Source organism: Triticum urartu, chromosome 6A, assembly GCF_056163025.1.
Source record: "Triticum urartu cultivar PI428250 chromosome 6A, HENAU_Tu73, whole genome shotgun sequence".
Classification (NCBI taxonomy): domain Eukaryota; kingdom Viridiplantae; phylum Streptophyta; class Magnoliopsida; order Poales; family Poaceae; genus Triticum; species Triticum urartu.
This window is the reverse complement of record NC_141878.1, coordinates 102,172,191-102,187,095: the sequence shown is the minus strand read 5'-3', so window position 1 is coordinate 102,187,095 and position 14,905 is coordinate 102,172,191. Positions and strand designations below refer to the sequence as shown.

The 14,905-nt window shown below is 46.1% G+C and overlaps 1 pseudogene; it reads right to left on the bottom strand.

Annotated features, from left to right (window-relative positions):
- Positions 1-1,157: 1,157 nt before the first annotated feature.
- Positions 1,158-4,264, bottom strand: LOC147964248 (uncharacterized; annotated as a pseudogene).
- Between the last annotated feature and the right edge of the window lie 10,641 nt (positions 4,265-14,905).

The following is a 14,905-nucleotide window of genomic DNA, read 5'->3' as shown; positions in this document are numbered from 1 at the left end:
GGGGAATGGACATAGTAGGACCTATTAATCCGCCATCATCAAAGGGCCATAAATTTATCCTGGCTGCCACCGATTACTTCTCTAAGTGGGCCACATGTTGATAAGTTATGTTCGAAATTCAAGATAATTTATAACTATTCCATGGCTTATAATCCAGCAGCTAATGGACAAGCAGAAGCTTTTAATAAAACCCTCTGCAAATTGTTAAAGAAAGTCGTGTGAAGAAATAAGCGTGAGTGGCATGAAAAACTTCTTGAGGCCTTGTGGGCTTATAGAACCACGACGTACACCAACTGGGATGACACCATACTCCCTTGTGTTTGGAGGAGAAGCAGTTCTACCATTAGAAGTACAAATTACTTCGCTTAGAGTGGATATTCAAGAGAAACTTTGGGAAGAGGAGGCCATAAAATTACGCCTTGGTGAACTCGAAATACTTGAGGGGAAACGCCTTCAGGCATTACAAAATTTGGAAGCTTATCAGGCTAGAATGTCCCGTGCCTTTGACAAGCGCGTTAAAAGGAGATCATTCAAGCAAGGAGACCTAGTGCTCGCCGTCATTCGTCCAATGAATGTTACACGACGGATGGGAGGAAAGTTCGAGCCAAAATGGGAGGGTCCCTACATCATAAAAGAGGTCTACTCTAGTGGTGCATACAGGATAATTTCCCCTGACGGCGAGTATTGCCCGCCACCGATAAATGGAAAATTTCTTAAGCGCTACTATGCTTGAGTAAAAAAATGATACTCCATACCCTTACGAGTATAAACTGGGGCACAAAAAAACTCCAATGACTTACGAGTATAAATTGTGACGTAAAAAAAAGAGGGTAATAAAAAAAATATAAACATCAAGCAGGCTCCAGACTTCATCATAAGCTTAAACGTCGTACAAAAAATGGTACGTATAAGCATTTATATAAAAAATAGAATAAAAAATAAGGGTTCATGCCATATACAACAATAGTGTAAATAAATAAGGACGCTTCAACGTCAAAGCTGGCGTACTAGCACATCATGCATAAAATTTGGAGTTCCCATGTGAATAAACAAATTACTGCCATATTTGAAGTCAAACTGAGTACTGAGCCTAAAATGATTCAAAGGGAAATGATAAATTGAAATGGCTAAAAAAACTAAGCGAAGTCTAGGCCTTCTCAAGGAGCTCGCCAGTTCTGCGGGCTGTTCAACAACTGACTTGCTTCACGCTTTAATTTTGCCATCTTTTGTTCAAATTCAGAAAGCCTTGTACGCTTGCCAGCGTTGTTGTCCTATAGACTCTTCACCAAGTCCTTCAGTTCAGATTGATGAGCATTACGTGCTTGTCGGCGCTGTTCCCTCTCTAGTTTAAGCTTCTGCAAAGTGGTGGTAGCCTCCTCAAGCTGCACCTTAAGTACTGCTTCCTGCACCTCCATTTCAGCACACTTCTTGTCTAAGTTAGATAAGTCCCCAATTGCAGCCTTGAAAACTTCGTGGCCGGACTTAATTTTAAGCTCGACTTCAGCAGCAGCATGTTCATCTCGCTCGAATCCCTTGGTGAACTCAGTCTAGCCAACCTCCAATTTCTTGGAAAGGTCAATAAGCCCGACCAACATGGCATGCACCTTAGCTACCTCAGGTACTTGCGTGGGCAGCGTCTGAGAAATGCTCTCAAGCATGATGTGTCGCTTGGGATCACCAAGTGTAGAGTCGTTCAGTCCTTCGAGGGCTCGTTTCACCACAGTATCTGTGGCATCTATGAACGTGTCTTTGACAAAGCTGCAGTCCATCTGTGCGCCTTCCCCTGATACAACCGTCATTACAGGGTCTTGCGAATGGTAGCTTTCTTGTTCGCAACCTAAAAAATATAAGTGAAGAGTCGTGAAAATTTGATGATAATGATGGTTCATAGATACGACCAATTAAATAAATGCATAAGTAAATAAACTACCAGGTAAAGTTGACAAGAAATCAAGAGCACTAGGGGTAGGGAGCACAGTTTCAGCCACACCAGGGCTGGAGGGTAGACGACTTGTGCCACACTCGCCAAAGGTACAATCCTCGACGTATAAATCGAAGAGGTCACCAAGGCCATGGTCCTTTTCTCCCATGAGAACATGGCTAAAATCTTCATCACTAACAAAGTTACTGAATTCAACATCTAAGGACGGACCATCCAATGTTATTGGTTCAGAAAAATTGGATGCTTGGGCGAAATCAAGTTTACGCTTCAAAGGCAGCCTTGCTTCTTGTTCCACATGAGGCGGTGTAGATTGTCTGCGTCTCTTTCCGCTAGCGGATGGGGCAGTGTCTGAGATATCATTATCCACTGATAGCGGATGAGCAGAGGAGGACCCAGCTATGGCATTCTATTTCAGTACATTACCTCGCCGTAGCTGCAAAAAAAACCCAAAAAAGAGAACTCAAGTTAGTACGAAATAGTACGTGAGACATAATGAAATATGGACACACATGTGTTTGAGCTCACCTCTTTAGACTTCACCGGTTGAGCAGCAACAACATCATTTAAATAATTATGGAGGACCAGCCTCCATTGATCTGTAATAGGCGTTTCTGCCTTCTCAAGGGACTGAACATGTTGGTCACGGTGCTCCATAGATACTCTCCTCACCACCATAAAATCTTTATCAGACAATGGGCGAGGCCTGATATTGTGTTGTAGTGCACGCTTATTTTTTATCCTTACATCATAAGGGGTCTTCCCAGTCATGTTGCCATTGCAAAGTTGGCCCAGAATGTCGGCGAAAGGCTTTAGAATTTTTTTCCACCAATTAGCCCATGCTACATAGGAGTTCCCAACTCGATCATCGTCAGGAAAATAGTGGAATTCTTCAGGGGCCAAGGATAATAGGTGTGACCAAAAAGAATAGGCAATTCCAATTTCGTCTTGAGTATACAGGCTCGCTAGAGGAAAAAAGGGTACAACTTGGTCAAGACGAAACTGTCGTGCCACTCGATCTGGGTGATATGGTTCAGCTATACACACATCGGCGGTGATAGTACCACGCCTCCACGGTAGCATGCCTCGACGAATAGAAATTAATAAAGCCCTCTTGGGTTTGAACACACCTTCCATAATGAGAGAATAGGGGTTCCAAACAATATTCTTAGAGTCATCGAGGAAAGCATGTGCCTCTTTAGGAGTAAAATGACGTGGCGTCTTAAACATGGTGTTCACCATATTAGGTTGTACCGCCAAAATTCTGGAGCTCGGGAAATTCGGCATTTTTGCTCTGTTTCCATAGGGTTTCTTGAGGTACACGCCCATCCATCCAGCAAGGTAGTGGACCGGCCAAATCCTATGTATGAATGAGGGGCCAATCGGATGAGTACAAATTCGCCGAAGTGAGTAATAAAGGGAGCAAAGAGCAGGTGGGCCCAAAGAGATGCGTCGTCCTAGGGAAATCCATGCCGCCATCACTAATACCCCAGGGCGAATATATGGCCCACCACCAACAATGACGTAGCGGCAAAGCCATATGGCAAGAAAAGTCGCAGTGTACACGCGCTGGTCTTCTAAGCTCTTGGTAGCAAAGGAGTTTACTCCACTGTTGTGAAAGAAGTCACACCATTCCTTGAAACCTACTTTGCCACCCACAGCAAGCTTGGTCCAAATTTCTAGGAGCCGAGGCAGGAAGTTGAGGTACAAAAGAGTCGAAGGATCCAACTCATCAGCTAGGGGAACATATTCTTCATAAGTTCACCATCAAGGGGCAACCCCGCGATCTGATGCATATCAAGAAGTGTGACTGTACGCTCGCCAGACGAGAACAAAAACGTGTTGGTGTTGGGATCCCATCTCTCCAATAAAGACCTTAAAAGAGAAGGGGAGACAGAATAGTCGCCTAAAGAGCAATAAATGGCTCCATAGACGTAACCCACACCTTCCTCACTCTCTTTCAGATGGGTATGATATTTCTTCAAGACATTAGTACCCCATTCAAGATACCCAAGAGGCATTGGAGCGTATTCAACCTCATGATTCTCCCAGCCTAAACCTTTGGATATCATATGTGTCCCAAGGGTTGAAGCTTCATCAAGTCTGGGCCCAAGTGCGGGAGGTTGATAACAACGAGCTGAGAAAGATGGCCCTGCCGTCCATCCACGTGGTCCAAACTCAGGATGGCCATGTGGTACGCCTAACTTCGTAATCACTGGATTGGCTAGCTCACTAGTATCAGGTCCAAATAGGTGTTTTTTTGGCCAACTGTGATAAAGGCATTCTACATGATTCAGACGAAGATGGTGTCGTGGCTTCCTCCATCTATATGCAAGGAAAATATGCATGTTGGTATACGTATGAAATTACAGGAAGTTAAAAATAGTACATGAAAGTGCAAGATTGAATATGATACCAAGGTGGAAGTGATGATCCCCAGGTACGTAGCCTGCAACAGGAGATAGTATCTACAATAAAAAAACATTTCAATATTTGAATTTGATGCATAAAAAAGGGAATATAAGAAACACGAAACAGGTGCGCGTGATTGAAAATATTCCTCATCCCCAAAAAACAATAACATCACCGTCGAACGACGGACCAAGCCCATATATAGGCTTGCCGAAACACCGACAGTGATCAAGTCATTAAATTCATATATGTATAAAAAAATCACCGCCGAACGACGGACCAAGCCCATATATAGGCTTGCCGGAACGCTGACGGTGATCGAGTCATCAAACTCATACATATATGGCAAATAAAAAAAAATCACCGTCGAACGACGGACCAAGCCCATATATAGGCTTGCCGGAATGCCGACGGTGATCGAGTCATCAAACTCATACATATATAGCAAATAAAAAAATCACCGTCGAACGACGGACCAAGCCCATATATAGGCTTGTCGGAACGCCGACGGTGGTCGAGTCATCAAACTCATACATATATGGCAATAAAAAAAATCACCATCGAACGACGGACCAAGCCCATATATAGGCTTGCCGGGACGCCGACGATGATCGAGTCATCAAACTCATACATATATGGCAAATAAAAAAATCACCGTCGAACGACGGACCAAGCCAATATATAGGCTTGCCGGGACGCCGACGATGATCGAGTCATCGAACTCATACATATATGGCAATAAAAAAATCACCGTCGAACAACGGACAAGGCCCATATATAGGCTTGCCGGAACGCCGATGGTGATCGAGTCATCAAACTCATACATATATGGCAGTAAAAAAAATCATCGTCAAACGACGGACCAAGCCCATATATAGGCTTGCCGGAACGCCGACAGTGATCAAGTCATCAAGTCCTCATACATATATGGTAAAAAAACCATCAACGTGAACGACGGACCAAGCCCACATATAGGCTCCCTGAAATGCCGACAGTGAGCAATTCATTATTTCATGCATATATAAAAAAATCATGAGTTGAACGACGGACCAACCTAAATAGGCTTCCCGGAACGCCAACTCCGGGATCAAAATTCCGATGAACAAGTAGATATGGATCAAAAACATCCGGCAACTAGGACCATACATATCAACTCACAAGATATAGGGCCTTGTACAACTCTGCATGCGTTCAAAGCGTTATATTCCGGACACTTCTAGTAATGGGAGAGATGCCACAACAAACAAACGTAATCAGATAATTTGGAAAAGCAGATTACCTAAGAAAGATTCGATCCAAACCGTATCCTAGTGTCCCTGTCTCTCTGCACCTATATGATGAGAAAATGGAATAGTGATTAAAAGCAGCACCCAAGATGTTAAAGGATAGATCGTTCCTTGATAATGACAGGACAAAAAGGAGGCATACCGAAGCTGGACGAATCAACACTTGCCTAAGCGGAAGTGCATCTCATGAGGGATTGAGAAAATAGCCTGCCACAACGGAAACAGTCCGCCAATCAGACAAACGAAATCTAGATGCAACAACGCAAGGGAAACAGAAGGCCGAGGCACCTGGGATTACGGCCGGCCGGATGGAATCAGACCTCATCTCCAACGTCTTCTAGTTGGTCCAAGAAAAAGAGAAGAAAGAGGCTGGCGTTTAAGAGAGAGTTGGGGGAGTCTGTTAGCCGGATGACGTTTGTTGGCTGGATAGCCTCGAGTGTGTCCTGGTTTCTAGCTCCCACGGTTGCGGAATAGATTAGCACCATGTGGGGTAAAAAAAGGAAAGAGTTGCATATCCACACGTAGCTGGTATACAATTGACTAAAATCATAAACCCATATACTCAAAGAAAGCGTTTTAAACAAAATATGTATAGCCAAGTTTCGAGCTTTGGGCCCGAGTAAAAAAAAATTATTCGAACCCAGACCTCGAGGGGCATCTATTGACATAAATTTTGACCAAGATAAAATAAAATCCATGACCCACATAAAATATATATTCAAAACGGCAAAATCCGTTTTATAATGAGAAGAATCACTTAAAAGATATAATCAATATCTCAAAGTGACGATAGACAAAATAGGCGTCTGATATTTATTTTTTTGTCGACAGTGCACACATTAAACTGACAATCTTAAAATACAAGGAAACTCGTCAAGTTTTGAAAAAAATATGGAGAGCACATGGCTCGCACACATGCACGCTGCTACTAACGGTGAAAATAAAAAAAATATTGTCATGAGGGATGCTAATATCACCAAAATGGCGACTATATGATAAATGTTCGACTTTGTTCCATCGGCAAAATGAAATATTTAAGCAGCGCATAAAAAAATATTGTCCCGATGAAATATATGCAGTATACTTGGTCAAATATTCATCTGATTATAGACCTTGAGTTGCATGCAAAAAAAAATCAAAAAAATTAGCGTGCATACCCTAAATTTTAATAAGCCATTAGTAGCTAATCATGCTTAGCCCATAAAAAAGGCCACAAATGCATGGTCGTACTCTCCATAAAGTTGACGTGCATGCATGCATGCGAACAGTGTGGGCAAGGCCCACATGTTACTTAAAAAGAAAAAGTGCCAGCCCATAATGACTAATCACGTAATGGAGCTAGCTATTGGTCAACCTTACGTGGATCAATTAGTAATCAATGGAATAAACAAATAAAACAGCCCACGTTCTCACGTTCCGCACGATCACACGATGTGATGGGACGTGGGTGGGCGCGCCCTATAGCCAACAAGCGCTGCTCCTTCCTAGCCACTATAAATAGCAGGCAGATGCACTGCTCTAGGATCGGCCCCTTAGATCGTTTCTCCCATTGCTAAAATCACACACACACACAACACATAAGAGCTCAGAGAGAAAGAAGAGGCAGGCGTGGTGCTTGCAGGAGGTGAGAAAGTGAGATTCATGGCTCTCCTCTAGCCCTTGGTTTGTCCATTGTGGTATAGACCAGGGAGCTTTCTTCTTCCTCCTCTTCCACAATTCTAGTCCTTGGTTCGGCCATTATGGTACAAATCAAGGAGCATGTTTTATCTCCCAAAAAATTCTTGCTCATAGTCCGGCCATTGTGGTACAGACTAAGGTGCATTATTTAGTCTATCTCAAAATTTTGTCTTTGGTTTGGCCATTTTGGTACAGACTGAAGAGTATGTTGCATTCATCCCAAATTTTTGTCCTTGGTCGGCCATCGCGGTACAAACCAAGGAGCATGATATACCTATCCCAAACTTTTGCCTTCGGCTCAGCCATCGCGGTACGAATCAAGGAGCATGCATGGTTCTTGTAAGCACGGTTTCTTTAAAAGTTGCGTGCGCTTCGTCCTATTGATCTCCGTCTTGGTTCGGTCCCTTTAGCCATACAATCCAAGATGAATGCCTCGTTCCTTGGTTTGGTCTCTATGCATGGATACAAATCAAGAGAGTGTCATAGGTGCGAAAACCTCATAAAAAGTTGACTTAATTTGGTCATCATAAAAAAATGGATATGACTAAGTTGGAATGAAATCACGAATATGTTGAACTGAATTTGTTCTTGGCCGGTTATGCTACGGACCTTATGTGTCGCGTTAGCTGTAATATGAACAAGAATATACAAAATATTCCTTCACTTGGTTACGCTACACGAGGGCATTATCTTAATGCTACTTGGTGTTAGTAGTAATACGAGCAGGGCAAGACTTAATTAAAAAATGTGTTCACGATACACACCTAGAAACCAAAATCATGCAAGATGAATTATAAAACATGTTGCATCATAAAAATCAATCTTACTTGGTTACACTACACGCGGGCATTATCTTAATGCTACGCGTTGTTAGCAGTAATACAGGTGACAGAGAACTAAACAGAATATTCAGGCCACATATTTGGTCCAAAGTCAAATAAAATATGGCATGAAATTCGTCAAATATTTGGTCCAAAGTCAAATATTTGGTCCAAAGTCCAAAGTCAAAACTACACGTCATAAACCAATTTTACTTGGTTACGCTACATGCGGACAAGATATTCGTGTTACGCGGTGTTAGTAGTAATACAAGTAAGACAAATCTAAATAAAATATCCATGCCACATATTTTGGCCAAAGTCATGTAAAAGATGTTGCAAACATGCTACAATGCTATAAGAGCATAAACTATTAGCATCGTCATAAATGGATATCATAAACTCACTTTGCTTGGGTTATGCTACACACGAGCGCCAAATGAAATGACGCTATGTGGAGTTAGTGCTAATACCATGTAAGGTACAAACATAAATGTCGGTGTCAAAACCGGCGGATCTCGGGTAGGGGGTCCCGAACTGTGCGTCTAGGCCGGATGGTAACAGGAGGCAGGGAACACGATGTTTTACCCAGGTTCGGGCCCTCTTGATGGAGGTAAAACCCTACGTCCTGATTGATTAATATTGATGATATGGGTAGTACAAGAGTAGATCTACCACGAGATCAAGGAGGCTAAACCCTAGAAGCTAGACTATGGTATGATTGTTGTGTATGGAGTTGATTGTCTACGGACTACAACCCTCCGGTTTATATAGACACCGGATAGGGTTAGGGTTACATAGAGTCGGTTACAATAGTAGGAGATCTTGAATATCCGCATCGCCAAGCTTGCCTTCCACGCCAAGGAAAGTCCCATCCGGACACGGGACGAAGTCTTCAATCTTGTATCTTCATAGTCCAGGAGTCCGGCTGAAGGTATAGTCTGGCTACCCGAACACCCCCTAATCCAGGACTCCCTCAGTAGCCCCTGAACCATGCTTCAATGATGACGAGTCCGGCGCGCAAATTGTCTTCGGCATTGCAAGGCGGGTTCCTCCTCCAAGTCCTTCATAGAAGATTGTAAACACCAAGGGTAGTGTCCGGCTCTGCAAAATAAGCTTCCACATATTGCCATAGAGAGAATAATATTAACACAAATCAAATCTGCTGACGTATTCCGCAGTGCGTCAACACACTACAGCCAAGTCCTTCACTCGAATCGTTTTCACTTTTCCACCTCAGCGTGTTTTGCGAGGCGGTTTCCTTGGCACGTCTTATCAAAGCAGAGATCGTGTGCCCCCCTTTTGCGGGATTCTCATCAATACGGACGTGGGTAACCCAATCGTGCCCGTTAGCATGTTTTCTCGATTAAAGGCGAGTCCCAAACGGTTACGGGGAGGGCTCCTGGTATTCAACCTCTTATAAAGAGACCAGGGCCTTACTCCTTTTCTCCAATCCCAAAACAAGTTCGCCCGTCACCTCGAGTTCCAACACCCTAGGCTCCAGATTCCGGGCGCCTCAGACCTTCGACAATGTCCGGTTCCGACCTTGAAGGCCGATGGATGCCCTCCTCCGTCACAGAGGAGGACGTGCTAAAGTTGAGAGAGGCTAAGTTCTTGACTGCCGAAATTTCGCACAGGTTGCCTGCTCAAAGGCAGGCTATCCCCAGTCCCCAGTCGGATGAGAGCGTAGTGTTCGTGTCTCACTTCCTTCAGGGGTTAGGCTTCCCGATTGATCCCTTTGTGAGGGGACTGCTGTTTTATTACGGGCTGGAATTTCACGACTTAGCTCCGGAGTCCATCCTCCATATCTCCTCATTTATCGTTGTATGTGAAGCGTTCCTCCGTGTTACCCCTCACTTCGGATTATGGCTCAAGACTTTCAAAGTGGAGCCGAAGATGATCAAGGGACGGCACGCAGAGTGCGGAGGCGCTGTTATAAGCAAAAATGCTGATGCTCCATGGCCCGAGGGCTATTTTCAAGAGGAGCTGGGCTTGTGGCAAAGAGAGTGGTTTTATATCACCACTCCCTGGAGCACCAAGTGGGTGGCGCTTCCTGCCTTTCGCTCGGGTCCCCCACCACGGCTAGCGTCATCGGTTAACAGAGGGTTAGATTGGGGTTTGCCCAAAGACGTGCCCTTGTTACAGGGCCGCATTAAGGATCTCTTGGAAGGAGACCTCAGCCGGGTCAAGGTGACGCAGGTCATGCTGATTCGCTGAATATTGCCCAGCAAACGTCGCTCCCTTCGCCTATGGGAGTTTAATCCAGAGGGACCGCGAGCTCTCTAGAATTTCATGGGCGCAACGCCCGCGGAGATGTATAAACTGTTCTTCGGATCATGAGAGATGTGTCCGGATTTAACCGAGGACGCAGGCCTAAGCTGCAATCGCCCGGATACTCAAGTAAGCAACCTTGTGCCTGGACCTTCTATCCGTATAATTGTCATAAACTTGCCCCTAAAAGAGCCGTCCTTTTAAACAGGAGTGGATAGCGAAGGCAAAGCTGATCAGGTGTCCGGCTCCCCTTCCTGAAACCAGGCCGGATCCTGTGCTGGTCAGGATGCTGGAAATAATGCCTTTGGAGGGGGAGGAAAAGGAAGCTATGGCCTTCTCGAAGGAGGCTGCTCCGAAGGGAGGAACCGACAATTCCTCTCCTAAGGGGAAGAAGAGAGCCGCCTCTAATGACCCGGAAACCATGGCCTCGAAGCAGGGGAAAAATTCCTCGTCAGAGGGTCCGACGCCGGGGAGTTCCTCGGCTGGACTACACCCTCAAGGGGATCAGCCCTCCAGCGAGCCGTAAGTTGAGAAAGATTTTCCTTTTGAGGGATGTGGGAAATCCTTGATTTATATCTGAGAAGATTAACCGAATTTTTACCTTATAGCTCGGACCTCAGCCCTTCTCAGCAGAGCTCGTCTTCGGGGGATCTCCTTCCGGAGATGATGGAGAGCGGGACGCCTCCCCCTGCCGTGCCGCCTAGCGAGGCGGGCGACCCTGAGGTGTCGTTGCGGAGGGTTTCTCTGAATCCGGCAGGGGTGGAAGATAGCTATGTGCCCCCCCAAGGTTCTCCGCGTCCGGCCTTCGAAAGAGGTCATGGAACAAGTCCGGCACCGTCTGGTGCTCGGCCGGAGGAGCTAAAGATTCTGCTGGGGAGAGCTTCTATCTCGGAGGAGCACCGTGCATTGATGGGCACCGTGATTGAAAGGATCTCATCCGCAGAGAGCGGATTGCATGAGGCCGTCAAAAGTTTACTGACGGGTTTTGAGGTACATTAGATAATGTACACTTTTGTCAGTTGCGCATGAATAAGATGCGCCCTGTGTAGATAGTAGCCCCTGAGACTCTGCGTGTCGTCAAGAAATGACGGCACGCGGAGGATCATAATCCCAGGTCTAAGATGTCGCCTTTGAATGTAGGCGGCAGGGTGTCCGAAATCGAGCCGAACTGAAGATTTTGCCGAACTAAAGCGGCAACTGGACGTGGCAGATGCCGACATCACGCTTGTTAATAACCGGCTTGATGAGGCTCAAGGTATGTAATTCCTCGGGCGGCATCAGGTAAGAACAGTTTTATGCCTTTGTCTTACGATGTGTGTGCTTTGACGCAGATGGTGCGGCCGCCGTGGAGAGTCTTAGGGCAGAACTTGCCCGAGCTAAAGAACAAGCCAGAGAAAGTGATGCGGCTGCCAAGAAAGCCCTTGAAGAGCTGAGAGCTGAACAGGCTGCTCATTGCCGAAGCAAGGAAGAGATGGCCGAGATGGCCGAGAAGTTAAAAAGCGCTACAGACCGTTGTAGACTTCTTGAAAAAGAAGACCAGACGAAACAGACGGACTTAGAGAAGGCCGTTGCCAATGCCAAGGACGCGCGCTCTGCAATGAGAGCTGCGAAGGAGGAGCTGCGTCAGGCCGAACAGATTGCGGCTGGAAAACCCTTTATGCTACGAAGGAAATTTTGCGATCCGAAGTTTGCTCCGTTGGACCGGATGTGGAGTGTGGAGGATACCTATCTGGATTTGGCAGCGAGTGCTGCTGATGCGACCGAACACTTTCGAGATCAAAAAGACCGCGAAGTGGAAAAGCTTTTCTGGTCGCAGTTTCACAATCCAGAGCGTCCACTAGCAGTGGACGATCGTTTGGCTCAATGGACCGAACTGAATAGGTTGTCCGGACTCGCCATGAAGTACGTCATGGGTCATCTATGGCCGGGAGATCGGAGCCGAAGAGTTATTTCAGCTTGGTGCAACAATTCCTTGACGCGGTGCCGCGTATTAATGCAATGAAGAGGTCAGCGTGCATAGAGGGCGCAAGGATGGCTCTTGCCCGTGTCAAGACATACTGGGCAGAGATGGAGACCACCGTTGTTGCGTCCCGAGATTTGGACAAAAGCCGAGTACCCTCTGAGCACTATTTTCAGGAAGTCCTTGAAGGCGCTCGTGTAATAGAGACGCAGTGCTCGAAAGATGCTATGTTATGATAGCATATGTAATTATAAAGTAATATTTTGATAAACTATAGTGGCCTTTTTATACTTGTGCCTTCAAGTATTGGGAACACCTCCTGTGCGGCCATTTTAAGATATATACAAAATCTGAAAGATGGCAGTCGTTGGCTTCAGTCCCCACGCACATAGTGCGGGGTTGCTCGCAGAAGACGCATTTTCACACTTAACCCAACGTCTTGGTCCTACAAAGGAGGTGATAGCGCAGCGGGCCAGGCAACCGGACTATAATGCTTTAACACTTTCACTTAGCCATAGGAGCTTGACAGTGAGACTATTTAGGTAGCCCCTTGGTGGCGACTACGCTCGCCCGAGTTCGGGGCGCGTATGTGCCTGACCAGGAAGCGGCCCTTCGTTAAAGCGGAGGAATCCGATAGATTCCGATAGGTCATCGAGTGGCTGACCAGTCTCACACTACATCATGACAGTCAGTTTTCGGCTTTCTCTACTGAGGTGCTCGCCCGGCCGAACCGGGGCACAATCGCAGTAGTTCTCCTGGTGCTACCTTAGCTGATAGAGCGAAACGTAAGGTAGCCGAACTTAGGAGCCGGGCAACCCAACATTTGACCAAAGACATGATTCGGAGCTAATGCATATAATGCCAAAACTCGCGACGCCGAACACTCCCTAAGGTGTTCGGTCTTTATGAGTGCGGGCGAAACAACACTCTTTATTATTAAAAAAAGCCCCTAGTGTCCAGGTACGTGCAAAAATTCTGATGTGGCCACATGCCAAGACGCCAGCCTCCTCCTTGGTTATATCAGAAAGAAAAAACCAGGGGATGTGTAGCAACAAGAGACAGTAAAAAAGGTTTACGCATGGTCTTAATCTAAAAAGAATCCTTTAGGACGGGTCCCTACTGCACGTCTGCGCCTGTGTCTCCATTGTGCCGTATCCTGGACGGGCGCCGCACGATGTTCATCTGTAAAAGAGAGGAACTGAGTTGAAAACGGGTCGTGCCGAACAAAAGTTTAAAATAAACAAAGTATAAAGTAAAATATATAAAATTGAGCTTTATTGTCTCTTATTGTATATGCATGGAGCCCCTAGTGCGGGGGTATATGGCCACTAGGCCTGCATCAATGATGATTTTGCACCGAACTCATCTATCCGCGTTCGTGGTCTTGAATGACCTATTTCGAAGTTTTTTTGGCCGATGAGGCCATTTTGCTGTGGGGCTGCCAAAGCGGCAGCACAGTCCTCCGCTTGGGGAGGCGCACTTTAGTGCTTCCCCTTCAAAGAGATGATGCCTCGTGGACCGGGCTTCTTAAGCGTAAGAGATGCATAATGCGGTATTGCGTTAAAGCGAGCGAAAGCTTCGCGTCCCAGTAGTGCTTGATAGCGACTTGAGAACGGGATGATATGGAAGGTCAGCTTTTCGCGGTGGAAGTTATCGGCAGGGCCGAATATGACTTCGAGGCAGAGAAAACCCATACAATGGGTGTCCGGATCAGGTATTACCCCTTGAAAGGAGGTTTTGCTGCGGCGGATTCTTGCTGGGTTTATCCCCATGTGCTGGATTGTATCCTGATATATCAAGTTTAGTCCACTGCCGCCGTCCATAAGGACATTTGAAAACTGGAATCCGCCAATTATTGGATCGAGTATCAAGGCAGTCCAGCCTACATTCTTGATATTTCTAGAATAATCTAGCTGATCGAAGATGATCGGTTTTGACAACCAGTGGCAGGACCCTTTGGGGATGGGCCGTGTGGTCCGTACCTTTACGGGTGCCGCATGTTTTGTTATGTCAAGTGAGTTCACTGTTTTTACTTCTTGTGGGAAGTTCTTTTGTTTCCTGGTGCTCTGCTTTTGGGGTTCGTCTTCGTCTTCGCTTGGTGTGTCGAGCCCCTTGTGTTCGGCATTGAGTCTGCCGGATTGTTTGAAAACCCAACAGTCTCTGGGGGTATGGTTAGCAGGCTTCCCGGGAGTACTGTGTATCTGACATATCCTGTCCAGGATTTTATTTAGGTTGGATGGATCGTCCCTGTTATCCTGGAGGGGTGGTTTTGCCTGATTTTGTCGTCAGCCTTTGAATCCGGCATTGACTGCCGTGCTCTTCGGACTTTTGTCCTTAGTCCAGCGATGGTCCTTGTTGTGTCGCGGTCTTCCATTTCCATCCCTAGTTTCGGATGTACTTGGGTCGCTGGGGCTGCACCTTGCCAACCAGCTGTCCTCCCCTGCACAAAAGCGGGTCATGAGGCTTGTAGTGCGGCCATTGTTCTTGGCTTTTCTTGGCCGAGGTGACTGGCTTCGGCGTCCGGACAGTCGACTATCTGATT